Source organism: Muscardinus avellanarius, assembly GCF_963383645.1.
Source record: "Muscardinus avellanarius genome assembly, chromosome: 19".
Lineage (NCBI taxonomy): Eukaryota > Metazoa > Chordata > Mammalia > Rodentia > Gliridae > Muscardinus > Muscardinus avellanarius.
In genome coordinates this window covers 6,906,712-6,922,049 of record NC_137805.1, presented here as the reverse complement: position 1 = coordinate 6,922,049, position 15,338 = coordinate 6,906,712, and the positions used below count along the sequence as shown (strand labels likewise).

Here is a 15,338-nt window from a genome sequence, read left to right as displayed (position 1 = left end):
TTAAAGATTTAACTGAATTTCTTTTTTTCTTCTTTTTCTTAGTATTTTTTATTAACACATATTTTTAAATGTTACTACCACCCAATAAGGCATATGGCTCCTGATTCATGGGAGTATTTTATTACTTTAAAAGGAAGAACTCAGTTTCCAAAAAATGCATGCAGTATCTGAATATGGCACAGGTGGACACTGAAACTGTGTTCTTCAAGGGCAGTGAGGTCTGTGGGAAATAGCCTTCAATTCTTATACCGGGAGCATATTCTTCTATGTTAGGGCTTTGAGTAGAGGTTGGTGGCATGGTAATTGTAACCTAACTAATTGGGTGGTTGTTTTCTAAAATGGGTGGTCAAATGGCCTGTAATCTTCAGAGTAGAACTGGGGAAAGTCTTGCCTTTGATGCAGGCCAGAAGATTTGCAGGTATAAGTATATTTGTGAGGAACTTACTTTCTATAGACTGAATATTTGTGTCCTCCAACAGAATGATATGTTGGAACCCTAATCTCCAACATGATAGTATGTGGAGATGGAACCTTTGCAGGCAATTAGGTAAAAAGTGTAGAGCCTTCAAATGTGATTTTACCCTTATATGAAGAGAGTATTTCTCTCTTTCTCCTCCTCCTCCTCCTCCTCCTCTTCCTCTTCCTCCTCCTCCTCCTCCCCTCCTCCTCCTCCTCCTCTCCCCTCCCCTCCTCCTCCTCCTCCTCCTCCTCCTCCTCCTCCTCCTCCTCCTCCTCCTCCTCCTCCTCCTTCTTCTTCTTCTTCTTCTCCTTCTTCTTCTTCTTCTTCTTCTTCTCCTCCTTCTCCCTCCTCCTCCTCCTCCTCCTCCTCCTCCTCCTCCTCCTTCTTCTTCTTCTTCTTTCTTTCTCTCTCTCTCTCTCAACACACACACACACACACACACACACACACACACACACACACACCCCTCTCTTCCTTTTTTCTACTACCCATCTATGATATTAGTGAATTCTGTTTTAAAATATCACTACATTCTTTTGGAATGTGATTGTTGTATCAGTTAGCTAATGCTGCATTACAAAACATTCCAAATTTCTGTAACCAAAAAACACTAAGCATCTCTCATTGCTCATGATTCACTGGATTGCTAACTAGGTGATCTTCACTCATTTGCAGTCAGCTATGGGTTAGGAAGACAATTCTTCTGACAGAGGTCAGGTGCTGACCTCTGGGCTCAGGGCGGTTTCTGCTTTGCTCCACTCAGTTTCATCATTCATTTGGCTAGTCACTCTTGTTAACGTGATCATTCCAAAAGAGTAAAACTTCTTGACTTCCTACACACACACACACACACACACACACACACACACACACACACGCATACATAATGATCGGAAACTGGAGATGGTTGAGTAACACATTTTTACCCCAAACAGGCAAACTACATACTGTAGTGCTAAAAATTCATGGAAATTTTTATCATATCTTTCTTAAGTTAAAATAAAAGAGGAGAGAAAAATCAATAAAATAGAGAAGATTTGAAGAACGAGTTTAAAAATTTTGACCTAAAACCCAGGCATGGCAAACAATACCAAAGAATTGAAAAATACCCATTTCTTTCAATGTACATAGGGAAATTATTTTAAAAACACTAACCTTAAATAGGACCAAAAAGAAAGTTTTAATAATTTTAGAAAGTAAAGGCTAGGTTTAAGGTTAGAGGTAAAGGTAATTGCTAGATTTGGGATGGGTGTTAGAAATAGGTCTATGGTTTATCTTTAGGTTGAGAGCTTTATATATAGAATTTCTGTTGGATGAGATTTAATTTTTAGTCATGCTAGACTTAAGATTAAAATGATTGTTTAGCTAGCTTTAGGTGTGGTGTTAGGTTAAGACTGGAACTAATATCAGGCTAATGGTAAGGAGTTATGTTAGGATTAGAGTTAAGGTTATTAGTAGATTTAAAATTTTATTTAGGGCTAGGTATCATTTTAGATAGTTAAAGGTAATATTAGAATAAAGATCTGGGAGAAAAAATAGAACAATAGTGCCCAAACTGAAAACATTTTATTTATGTAAATAGACCAGTAATTCTAAGACCTCAAAACACTCCTTATTTATAAAAACAACACCACAAGCTAGTAAGAAAATGGCTATCTTTTTATGGAAACCATGGGTCAAGTGGGTATCTATATGTGAAAAAAAATGACTTGGTATCCTTGAAATATTTTGGGGGAGCTGGGGTTTGAACCCAGGGAAATTCTATTTCTGGAGTTATATCTACAGCTCTACTTTATTTTTTATCTGGAAACAGTCTCATAAAGTTTCCCTGAGCCTCCCTAAATTACTGAGGTTGGCTTCCAAACTTCTGTCTCAGTCTTCCAAGTACTGTCATTACAAGTGTACATCATCATGCCCCATATTAAAATTAAATAAATTAAATATTAATTTATCCGGGCATGGTGGCGCACGCTTCTAATCCCCGTGCTTGGGAGGCGGAGACAGGAGGATCATGCAGGTTCAAAGCCAGCCGCACTGGCTTAAGAGACCCTGTTTCCAAAAAATATATATATAAAAAATAGGTCTGGGAGTGTAGCCCAGAAGTAGAAGGGTTTCCAGGAACCCCAGTACCATCCAACAATATATATATATATATATATATATATATATATATATATATATGCACACACACATACATACATATACACACACAAACACACATATATACATATACATATATATACATTTATACACATATATACACAAATATATACATATATATGTGTATATAAATTTAAATTGCTACATAGTCATAAGAAAATATACCATAGATAATTTAGAAGACAATAGAAGGAACTCTCTTACTGACAATACAGAAAAGAAAGATTTTTAAACATAAGAAACAAACAAAAAAGCAGATTGATAAATTGTATTATCTCAAAATGAACATCTCTTGTTATTAAAAAGTCACCATTAAGATGATGGGATAAGAAATTGCATTTATTAGAGCCAAAATGATTCGCAATGAGAATTTATAAAGAACTTTTATACATCAAAAAAAAAATCCAAGACACCAGAGACTATGGTAGACCCTTAATAACAGCATACAGACTTGGGAAGAGAATTGAGAAATTGAACTTTAAAACCTTCCTTATAGGAGAATAAATTGATTCGGTTGTTTGGGAAAATAGATTGTTCATATTTAGTGTAGATGAAGATATACAGATTCTTTGATCAGGTAATGCCATAGGTTTAAAAATCAAAACAGATTCAAAATTGTGTGCTCAGGTGCACTAGGAGAGAAGTTCATAAGCATTCATAGTGGTGTCGTTTTGTTTTTAATAGCCTTTAATAGATTTTTGGGGAAATCACCCAAATCACAACAACAATACAATGAATGAAATGAATACGTAGTGATTAAAAAGAAGCCAGGCACAACTAAATACATATGGACTGGATTTCATTTATGTAGGACTCAAAACCAGGAACAATTAAAATATCTTGTTTAATGTTGCACCCTTAGTCAGAAAGCAAAGGGATAAGGTTGAAAGAAATGGTGATCAGAAAGGTGGAGGGATTCTGCCATGTCGGTCCATTTCTTTATCTGTATAGTGGGTACACGAGTAGTGTCTTTATGTTAATTTATTAAGCTGTACTTTTAGTTTCTGTGTACTTTTCTCTAAGTATACTACTTATCATAATAAAAAGGTTAAAATTTTATTGTTTAAATGGTTATAATTCATTTCAGGATTTAGACTTACCACATTTTGCCTCACTGCTAAACATTTATATTGCAACTTCTAATTTTTCCTGCTCAAAACAATGTTTCAACAGATAAATCTATATGTGTATTTTATTTTTATTTTTTGTTACTTTCTCAGAATGTATTACTGGAAGAGAAAAGACTAAGTGTTTTAACGCCATTTAGTGTTTTAAAGTTTTAATATTCATAGAATATTAAGTTGTTTTCCCAAAATGCTATGGCAGTGGCATTCTCTATAATGTAAGGATTTCTGAATTATTACGTTCACCATTATCAAATGTCAAAAATTGTCATTTAAAAAATAATTCTAGGCCAGGCATGGTAGCACATGCTTATAATTCCAGTTCTTGGAAGTCTGAGAAAGAAGGATTGCGCAGGTTTGAAGCCAGCCTCAGCTACTTAGTGAGGCTCTCAGCAACTTAGTGAGACTGTTTCCAAATATAATATAAAATAGGTCTGGTAGTGTAGCCCGGGGCTAGAAAACCTCTTGGTTCTATCTCCAGTACCACACACTCAAAAAAAAAAAAATTCTAGTTGGGTATGGTGGCACACTCATGTAATCCCAGTACTTGGGAGGATGAAACAGGAGGATCATAATTTGTGGTCAGCCTCAGCTACTTAATGAGACCCTCCACAACTTAGTGAGACCCTATTTCAAAATAAAGAATAGTTGGGCATGGTGGCGCACATTTCCAAATCCCAGCATTTCAGAGGCTGAGACAGGAGGATTGTGGTTTGCAGACAGCCTCAGCTACTACTTATTGAGGCCCTTTGTAACTCAGTGAGACCCTGTTTCAAAATAAAGAAGAAAAAATAGGGCTGGAGGTATAACATGGAGGTAGAATGTTCCTAAGTTCTATCCACAGTACTGAAAAGTAGAAAGAAAGAAAGAAAGAAAGAAAAGAAAGAAAGAAAGAAAGAAAGAAAGAAAGAAAGAAAGAAAGAAAGAAAGAAAAAGATTAGGGCTGGGGGTATAACTTAGAGGTAGAAAATAATAATAATAATAATAATAATAATAATTATTATTATTATTATTATTATTATTATTATTATTCTGCCTATTGAGTTGGGTGGAAGGGAAGTCAATACCTCATGGTTTTAATTTGCATTTGATTAATTTCTATTTGTTGTAATAGATCAATTTTTAAGTGTAGCACAGTGTTCAGGTTGAGATGTCAAGGGTCAAATTGCTAAATTTCAAAATCTGGCTTAACCACGTATATGCTAAGTAGCTTTGGCTTTGTCATCTACTTTCTGAGAGACAATTTTTTTTCATGTCATATAGCAAAAAATAATGGAATAATTAAATGAATTTACTCAAATAATGATGATAGCACATTACCTGGTACATTTGAGTTCTCTGTAAATGATGTATGAGTTCATGGGTAACATTATACGACACATTACAGAACTGGATCACTGGAAATTGGAGGGAACAATGGAGGGGAGAGGGAAAATATTGGGAAGGAGGAGAAGAGAGAAGAAAGAAGTTATGGAAAGAAAAAAGTTGGTAGAAGAATGGAAGAAGGAGTTGGAAAATGAGTGGCTGGTGGAGGAAAATCAAGAGGGATCAAGGCCTAATTCTATCAGTTATTAGCTATGCATTCTGGGACCAATTTTTCTCTGAACCACATCTATAAAATAGGGCTGATGATATCTAATGTTCAATTCCTGCATATGAATTAAATATGATAGTACATATAAAGCCTGACTTAGGTCTAGAAAAATGACAAATGGTGTTCTTATTGATTGACAATAGCTAAGACAGTATTAGAAGTATCTTCAAATATTATTGACTCTAAAATTTGTAAATGCCAAAGACTGGAAATATGGATAAATGAAATGGATAAAGAAATCCGTCACCTAGTAAAGGTTAATGGAGCAGGACTTGTAGACGTGCATATGTGATTGTTTCTCCATTCAGGGTAGAATCCTAAACCAAAGGTAGATATTATGAAAACAGGAAGCCATTGAGAAAGTGTTCCTTGACCTCATTCAAATGGTTTCAGAAAAATCATGAAATTTCCAGTGTTGTCTGGCAGTTTAATAGAACAAGGAAGCCATAGTGGCTCTGTTATGGCTGACAATGAGGAAATCCCTGGTGTCTATCACCCCCTCCAATCCATGGACGGTCTCTGCTTTCTGTGGCCAGGCCAGTGAAGTTAACAGTGTTGGTCCAAGAAGGTCTGGAATATGAGGCCTTTTCACCGGGTCATCACCAGCTACACAAGACTTATGGTATGGATGTAACCTCCCTTAGATAGTATGTGTAATATATTCATTTCATCTGCAACTTGAACTTCAATGCCAAGTTCCACACATAAGTCCTTTAAAAAGGATAGCATGTTCAGAAATGTGGTCACCTTCTCTTTCTTGTCATCAGCCTTAACCTTAAATCAGATAAAAGGTACACCTTGCTATTTTTTAGTGATATTCTGAATGTATTTTTTTATAGTACTGGGGATGAAAGCAAGAGGCATTCTACCTCTGAGTTACACTCCCAGCCCTATTTTCTTTTTTATTCTTTATTTTGAAACAGGGTCTCATTGAGTTGCAAAGGGTTTCACTAAGTAGCTGAGGCTGGCTGTGAACCTCTATTGACCCTCGTGTCTCAGCTTCCCAAATGCTGGGATTACAGGTGTGCGCCACGACGCCGGGCTTCTGAATGTATTTTTAAAGAGGCACCTTAAAAAAAATAAGTGAATAGAAGACCAAAACATAGAGAAAAAAGCCAGCATGCGAGTACAAAGAGGGACCTCATTCATTTCACAGAGTGGCTGAGTCAGTGGTGGCTGAGGAGCTTCTGGATGGCTTTTTTGCCTGGCTACCATATCTACAAGTTCTACTTATGTGTCATATCCTAAGATCTTACCAAGCCTAATAGAAGAAAAATAACTCTGGGAATGATGTTATAGAAATAAAACACATGTTCTCTGGGTAGCTATCATATTTTTTAACTTATAGGTAACAGCAGATTTATATCACATAAAATATGAATTAAATACAGTGATACAGTGGAAAGTTGTCCAGTAGGACCTTGGGCCTGATAGATGAAAGTCTTTCCCATAGTCACAAAATTATTAAAAGAAATTGGTGGATTTGTGGTCTGCTGAAAACTCCTCCCATTTTTGGAACTAAGACAGTGTTAGACATCAATATTCTAATGTTTTTCCTAATAGAAGAAAGTTTCAATATCCTAATGTTTTTCTCTCATCCATACTGTGATACCGGCTTCCTCTACCTTGGAAAGCTCACTAAGTTACCTTCACTGGCACAATTTTCCACAAAAGTTGCTTATAAGGTCATTTAATCCAATTGAAGTTATAATACAACATTAACAAGAGTAAAATCCAGGGGAACTGATTCATCCCTAAAATGGGTATTTGCCTGTGGTGGTAGTATGCCATTTGGTCTTGGCTTACAATGCTAACAATTTCATTGTGTATTAGGAGGTTTATCTAATAAACTCCAATGACTACACAAATCTATTTTCCTTAGAACAGTAGTGAATGGTCTTGAAGTTTGGATAGCTAAAGGAATCCACATTTATTCACTACAAATTCTCTGGCATGTATCACAATGGAAGCTCTTTAAGACATCCTCTGATGATATTAATCCACAAATTCTATGGATGTGTAATCTCTTATTTAAATAGGACTCAACACACAAAACGACATTTGGCTCAGAAATAAAATGTGAATGATCTGGGCACAGTGGTATCTCATGTTAGTTTTGTGATCAAAGACAGAACTAGGTAACATACACACACGCATGCCTACACACACACACACACACACACACACACACACACACACACATATCACATCACATCACACAATAAAACAAACAAAATGATAGAAATTTTAGCCTAGAATACTGACAACCAAGTAGGATTCCAGGGGGCAGGGTGTGTATCTGACTCCTGAATTCCCTCCCAAGTGTCCTTTATTTAGTACTAACACCTTCTGTATCCTGCCCTTCCTTTGATCGAGATCATGCTTCAAGTTTTGGTGCTTTAGTTTTTATAGAAAAAGAAGTGAAAAAGAGAGGAAATTGATGGCTGGTGGATTGGTGGAATCTCACTGGAAAGGACGAATGGTTTCTGAAGTGAGAACATCTTTAATTTTCCTTTTCATCTTCACACTCCTTGAAGTCTCTGCAACACTTACAGCATTTGGTGATCACTTTATTCTGTATCAAAGTGAAAGCAGCTTTACTGTTTATTTTACATTACTTAGCTATTTTGAGTAATTTTAGAAAGCTCATACAATAGAGAAAAAGATAATAAAGCAAAAGCTATCCACATTTCTCTGATCATCTTCCCAACACAACCACTTAGCCCTTTTAAATATCATCTTCCCAGTTATATTTCTAGTGCTTAAACGATGTCTTTACAATTCATGGTAAGTGGTATTACAAAAATGGCACGATTTATTATTTGTTCCTTCACTCATCAGCATAATTAATGCATGCCTCTGTTCAGTAACACGGACATGCCTCATCTTTTTTATTTCTATTGTGTAGTACTTTTTGAATGTGCAAGTCATGCTTTTATTTTTTCATTCTTCTAATTGATACTTTGGTTGTGTCCAGTTTCTTATTAGAGCACAACATATTGGCACATCATCCCTAGGTTCTGTAACAGATGCCTGGGTTGTCTTCTGGTTCATGAATAGCAACATCCAGGTTCTTAGATTTCTCTGGCTAGTCTATCCTATGCCATTTAGAATTCTCCCTGCACCTTACCATCAGAGAAAACACTTGATTTGGCACCAGCTCCCCTATATTTGAATACTACTGGCAATGTCTTAATGTCTTTGTGACTTTGGGCATTATTTTTGCATCTGTCTTAAAGTCTCAAAGTTGTAAAATGAAAATAAAAATATCTGTGTCCTTAAATGTCTAATAATCAAATAAAATCATCCACATTTAATACTTGGCATATATGTGTTCAATGCATTGCAACTACTAGAATTTTTTTTTAACTTTTCTTATACCTCTCTCTGAAAAACATCTGAAAACCATTTCTACATCTTTGCCACCTTTTCTTTTCAATATTTCAAAATTACATTTTTTGGTGGAGGCGGACTTGGAGTACTAAGATTGAAACCATACATGTCCTATTTCTGTGATAGACACTCAATCCCATTTTATATTTAATTTTGTAACAGGGTCTCTCTAAGTTGCTGAGGGTCACACTAAATTGCTATAGCTGGTCTCAAACCTGTGATCTTCCTGTCTCAGCCCTCCAAGTACAAGTATGCAATACCATTTCCTACTTCAAAATTACATTTTTGCTCAAGTTTCTCCCAGAATAAACTTTGCCTTCTCAAATTCCCGGGCAACATTCATGCTGAATGTTCTAACGTCACCTAAATTCTATGCACATTAATAAACAGCCACCAAATAACCATAATACGGTCCTCAGTGCCATATTTCCTCCTCTCCTCCCGTATGTCCAGTCAGTCACTAATTCCTGCCACGTTTTCTTGTTTCTTTTGTGCCTTTTAGGCCTGGATCTTAGTCCATCATATTTCCAGCCTCAGTCAGATCCTTCTGAACTTACACTAGGATGATGGGCTTAATCTGCCCTTAGGGCGCGTGCTTTCTTCCAATGACATGTCAAGTGGCAATCCAATACACCTGGAAAGTTATCCCTTAATTTTTCTCAAATGTCCCCTAAAATAACTGAACCTCAATGATTTCCCTGGAAAGGACTCCAATTTCCAGTTGGATTTTCTCCAATCTCTTAGGTACACAGCAGACAATAGGAACAGCCTAAGAAAACAAAAACATAAACAAAACACACACACACACACACACAAAAAAAAAACTACTGTGGTTAGATAACTCCCACAGAACAAACTATCCATAGCATCTTTCAAATTTCCTCATTGGTATTCAGATTCCTCCCCAAAACTCCAAATTTAGCCCCAAGAAATCTTTTAGACTTTAGACTTTATCAATCAGTGTCTACCAATGCTCTCAAATGGGAGCCCGCACTATTATCCACACTATCGTCTTATTCTTAAAATCTTGGGGCAGGGTTTATATTCTCCAGTGATTGCTTCTATCTACTCATTTGCTCTGACCTCTTGTGCAGCTTTCAAGGGCTAATTTAAATTCTGTCTCCCTCATGGTGGCTCACTTCCTCATGGGCATTATAGTCAGTTTTGAGCTCCCTTTTCTCTGACCTGCAGAAATATTATGTATTTGTATATAGTGTCCAAACAGTAATTTTGTATGAGAATGTATAATAGTTTCTAAAACTTAAATTTTTAATACCTTATAATGTCTATCATAGAGCCTTACAAACATTTAAAGCTTAGTCATAGATGCCAATATATCTGTGAGCAATATACACCCAAAAGGCAAATCTTATGGTCCTGTGGGAAACTGGAAGGGTATTGAGTACAACTGTTAGTGTATTGTTTATTGCTGACAAATGATATCTCCTTGGGGGCAACTGTATTCAATCCTGTATCTCATAATATTAAAACTATAGTTACAGGGTTGTTTTGTTTTGTTTTGTTTTGATGGTACTGGGGTTACTGGAAACCCTTCTACCTCCAGGTTACACTCCCAGATCTATTATTTTATATTTTTATTTGGAAACAAGGTCTCTTAAGCCAGTGTGGCTGGCTTCGAACCTGCGCGATCCTCCCGTCTCTGCCTCCCAAGCACGGGGGTTACAAGCATGCGCCACCAAGCCCGGCGAATAGTTATAGTTTTATAAAAATAAAAATGTGTTTTTCTTTTATTGAAAAAAATAACACATTTATATGTTAAAAGTACAAAGAGTCTACCAAAGCTATACAATATATTTGTCTTTCTCAAACCATATTCCTTATCTCTTTATCTTGCTTGAAGGTCATCACTATTAAAGTTTATATTTTGGCAATTATCTAGCAATCATAATTTGGCTCCAAAGACAAAACATTCATTCCATGGTAAAATTATGCTTTAATTTTCTATTTGTTCAAACCAGCCAGGCAGACTTTATGATCTTCTCTTTCTCAGGGATTACTGGCATCCTTGAAAATCTCCCATGTCTCCACCCATCTGTTTGCCTTCCAAATCACCCTCACAGGTGTAGAATCTTGTTAACCCATTAATTAGACTCAATCCCTCTCAATTCATAGTTTGATAGTTCAGATCAGCCTTACCACCTCTGGAAATACCTGACAGGAAACTATCACTATAGTATTAACATGTAACTCAGGTTACTGACAAGAGCAAATCTCACTAAAATTAGTTGATCCACTGGAAATATTACGTATGCTGGATTTAGAAACAGACTATGAATGAGTCTTTATTGACTTGCCTGGATGTAATTTAGAAGGTCGAAATAAGAGCAACTGCAGAGGAAATAAGGGCAAGTGAAAAACGGGATCTAAGCAGGGTTACACTAAAGCAAGCAGTGACGAGAATTTCTGTTTGAGTCAGGATCTCTGGAATAGGTTCAGGAAAAACACAATAACACATTGCGTAGTTTATATGGATGTACATACCTCTTCTCACACATGCCGACTAAAATGACCCAATGACCAGACTATGAAAAGGACTGACATTCCAGGCCACACGTGTTCTCTGTTTATTATATGAATGAGAAGACTGGATTTACAAACACTTATGTGTCCAAGCTATTGAAAGGTGAACTATAATCACAAATGGGGCTGAATTACTCTACTCTTGTTTCCAATGAATTCCACTGGCCAGAACTGGATGACTGGAAGAACCACTAGCTGTATTCTGGGCATCTATCTTGAAATCTATTTCTATAACAAATTTTATCAAGTTATAGTTGTTCTTTTGTAACACAAAGAGATTCAGTTAAACACTCCCTAAAGTCTCTTCAAATTCCAAAATACTGTTACTAACATCATGTCAACTGACTGGGCAACATTCATCTCTCTTCCCGGGTATTTACCCTACTGATTTTACAGTCAAATGCAACTTAAGTTATAGAAATTTAAGAAGGATTCGTGTCTAAAATCGGAGGCCAGATATGTGATCATTGCAATTCTACCTGCTAAAGCAGATGGTTTAGTCTAGTGCTTCTCAAAGTGAGGTCCACATATCAGCACTATCAATGTCCCAGAGAGCAAATACTTGGGGCTCATTCCAGACTCAGTGAGAAAGAAACTGTGGAAATGGGAACAAGGAACACATGTTCCAACAAGCTCTCCTGGTGATTTTTATATTCATTAAAATGTGTTCATCAATGTCCTAAAGCATAGCAGAAACATAGTCTTTGGACTCTGAACTATATTTGAACAACAGTTGAATATTCTACTAGCCAGGATCCTGGATAAGTTTTAGCCCCTGAGTTCCTGTTTCTTCACCTACAAATTGGGAACAATAATCACTTATCTTATTAATTGTTGTGTGTAGGTTGTGTGTAGAGAAGACTAACATGTTAAATAACTGGAAGATTAGTGGAAGAAACTTGAGCTTTCCTCCCTGTTTTCATTGAGAAACATTATCATGAAAAGAATCACAACCATTCTTCCTGGAATGCAGATTTTTCTATCCTTTAAAGAGATCATGTCAAGATCAATCAGTATTCTCACTGATATAATGCAAAACAGCTGACCATTACTATTTACAGGAAGGATATTTTATTTGCTCACAGTCCTGAAGATTTCAAAAGTTTATTTCATGTTAGGCCATGTGAAGGCTGTGGAGCTCAGGGCATAATATGGAAAGGAAAGAGAGAGTGCACTCTGCTCTCACATCACAGAGGGCAGGAGAGAGAGAGAGAGAGAGGGAGAGAGAGAGAGAGAGAGAGAGAGAGAGAGAGAGAGAGAGAGAGAGAGAAAGAGAAAGAGAGAAAGGAGGGACCATGTATAGTATAATCCCCAAGGCCACACCCAAAGGATCCCTTCTAAGCAAACAAGTCCCACAGCCAGCATGGCTCTCTTGACTTGACTTTGTGAGGTCTAGGGGGACATTCTAATTCAAACCATAGGACCAGACAACCATGAAAATGTACATTTTAGTTAGCTTCCCTTCTCATAGGACCTGTGGACATGGCCTAGGAAGAATAGTCAGACAATTGGCTTCCTGCTCTATAGCACAAAAAGGTCTCATTCTAGAATCAAGTTACATAGTAGCATTAGTAGCATGGTACATTTGAAAGAAAAGTTGAAATGGATGACAGGCGCCACGCATAAATCTGTGCTTATTATTCTGGCAGCCAGGATCCTGTCAAGCAGAAAGTAAGCCTAAATCTTTTCAGCAATTAAAGAGTCAATAATATGTACAGGAAGAAAAGAAGAGGTTTTATAGACTTTTGTATTTCATTAAAACTCAAGTGAGCATGTGCTAAGAATCTGTGGGTGGTTTGGAAACATTGTTCTTCTGTTGATGTCTTGGGAATGACAAATCTGATAGGTTTACGCTTGCTTGCCAATCAAGAACATAAAATTCACCCCATGAACGAGAGGGGAGAGTGGGAGAGTTTTCATTATCTGTCTTATTACTTCAATTGGCCAAGAACTCAGGTAGAGAAATGATCAGATTAGACATCAATGTGCTAAGACATGAATACTATCTCGAATCAACAGAACGAGAATGCCGAAGCCTTAAGAGACCTTTCTGGCAGAACGGGAGAAACCACGGATTGCCCTCAAGTCCGTTCTTAGAGTATATTTTAAACACTGTACTAAACGTAATTGTGCTTGCCAAGTCTGATGGGATATACCAAGACAGTATGTATTTGTGTACACAGTGAAGCCCCATTAAATGAGAGGGAAGGGTATGCATGGCTTGTGTTTATCAAATACCTACTAAACAGATGGTTTCAATTTTTCATAAAAACAAAATGTAAGAATTATAATCCTGAGTTTACAGAGGATAACAGTTATATTTCACTCAATCTGGTCAAATGAAAACTAAAGATGATTCTTGGCTAGGAGAACAATCATCAGATCTCTTTCCCAAACTAACTCCTGGTATTATCAATGACAAGCGGCTTACACCGAAGTCACCTGTCAATGGGGCTTTTCTTACCCATCCACATGAACCTTGGGGACTGGAAGGATTTGCGATTCTGGTAATGTTCAGAGTATGGAAAGTAAAACAACGTAAGAAGTTGAGACATTCGACTTGTCTTCCAAATCAACTTCTGCTTGCTGAGGCTTGAAAGAAAACTTGCTTATTTTGTCACCATCATTGAATGAAGCTGTTTGTTAAGATGTGTTTATTAGACTTACATAAGAGCTCTCTCCCAGAGAACTCAAGCTCAAGAGAAGGGGAGCAATCTTTATGATCGCTGGCTCTGCTGTTTTCACATCACAGTGGAAGAGCTCTTCAGCAGGCCTAATTTCTAATTTCCACAGATGAGGAGGCAGTACAGAGAGAAGAGGCTTTTAAAATCAGATGCTTTTTTTGGTCATTTTTCTTTGTAATTCACAGGTCTACCTATATCAAAGTATCAATTTCACAAACTTAAGAACACTAATTTGATAAAAATAAAACGTGAGCTTGAGCCCAAAGTTTACTTAACTCATTAATGAGGGAATCAACAACATGGTAAGGCTCATTCAAAGATAATTTGAGAGAGTATATACACGCTCTGGAGGAAGGCTGGAGTAAAATCGCTAAATTAGGTACACAACTGTTTAGAAATATCTCACAGGTCAAAAGACTAAAACATGTGGGATCATCTGAGGTTTCTTTGTTTTGTTTTTAATCATATAGATCATTTGCATTCCTATCAGACCAAAATTCTGTGAGAAGAAGTAATTTCATGCTGGGCATGGTGGCATCCTGTGCTTGTAATTTCTGTACTTGGGAGACTCAGACAGGAGAATGACAGGTTTGTGACCAGCCTCAGCTACTTAGGAAGACTTGCTTCTAAATAAAAATTAAAATTGGGCTAGGGGTGTAGCTCAGAGGTAGAACACCTCTGGGTTCAATCCCCAGTATCACCCCCGTACACACACACAAAGTAACTTCAAGCCTAGGCTCTAATCAGTAGTAAAGGGCAGTTTAATATTTTCTGTAAAGAGCCAGGTAGTAAATTCCTAGTATTTTGTTAGCCCTGTGTTCTCTGTTGCAATCAATCAATCACTGAATTGCAACTCTGCCATGGTAGCCCAAAATGGGCACAGGCAACACTTAAACAAATGAACATGAATGTGTTTCATTAAAACTTTATTGACAAAAGCATGCCATGGGCCAGGATTGACTCATGTGCCATAGTTTGCCAATCTCTGCCTTAGAGAATTAAATAATCCTGGGTGGGCCTGTTAGACAGTGCTCTAGTAGGACTTTGAAAGGATGAAGTGTTCCTTTGCATTATATTCTAGTTATGGCCTTTTTTTCTCCCTTAGACTATGTATAGTTTATGGGACCTTCTCCAAGTTACTCATATTTTCTCAATTTTAGTTTCCTTACTTGCTAAATGGAAAATGTTTTCAGAACTCCATGGAGTATTATAAGCACTCAGTGGTCAGTATTCAAACAATATGCACTTCTTCCAACCTTCATTTTTTTCTTATTATCAGTTAAAAGGGTGAGAGATGACCTCACACTGTCTCTCACAAAATCCATTTGTGAAAATAAGGCTGCTTACCCAAATTGGAGGCAGAGACCAATTGATTTAAAACA

The 15,338-nt window shown here is 36.9% G+C and overlaps 1 protein-coding gene across 1 annotated transcript in view; it reads left to right on the top strand.

Moving 5' to 3' along the window:
* Nucleotides 1–692: 692 nt before the first annotated feature.
* The window catches only part of BTBD3 (BTB domain containing 3), a gene marked incomplete at both ends in the record, with an annotated part of 544,971 nt that continues 530,325 nt past the window's right edge, over nucleotides 693–15,338 (top strand). The window contains one exon of the mRNA XM_080716116.1: nucleotides 693–727. The remainder of the gene's footprint in view (nucleotides 728–15,338) is intronic.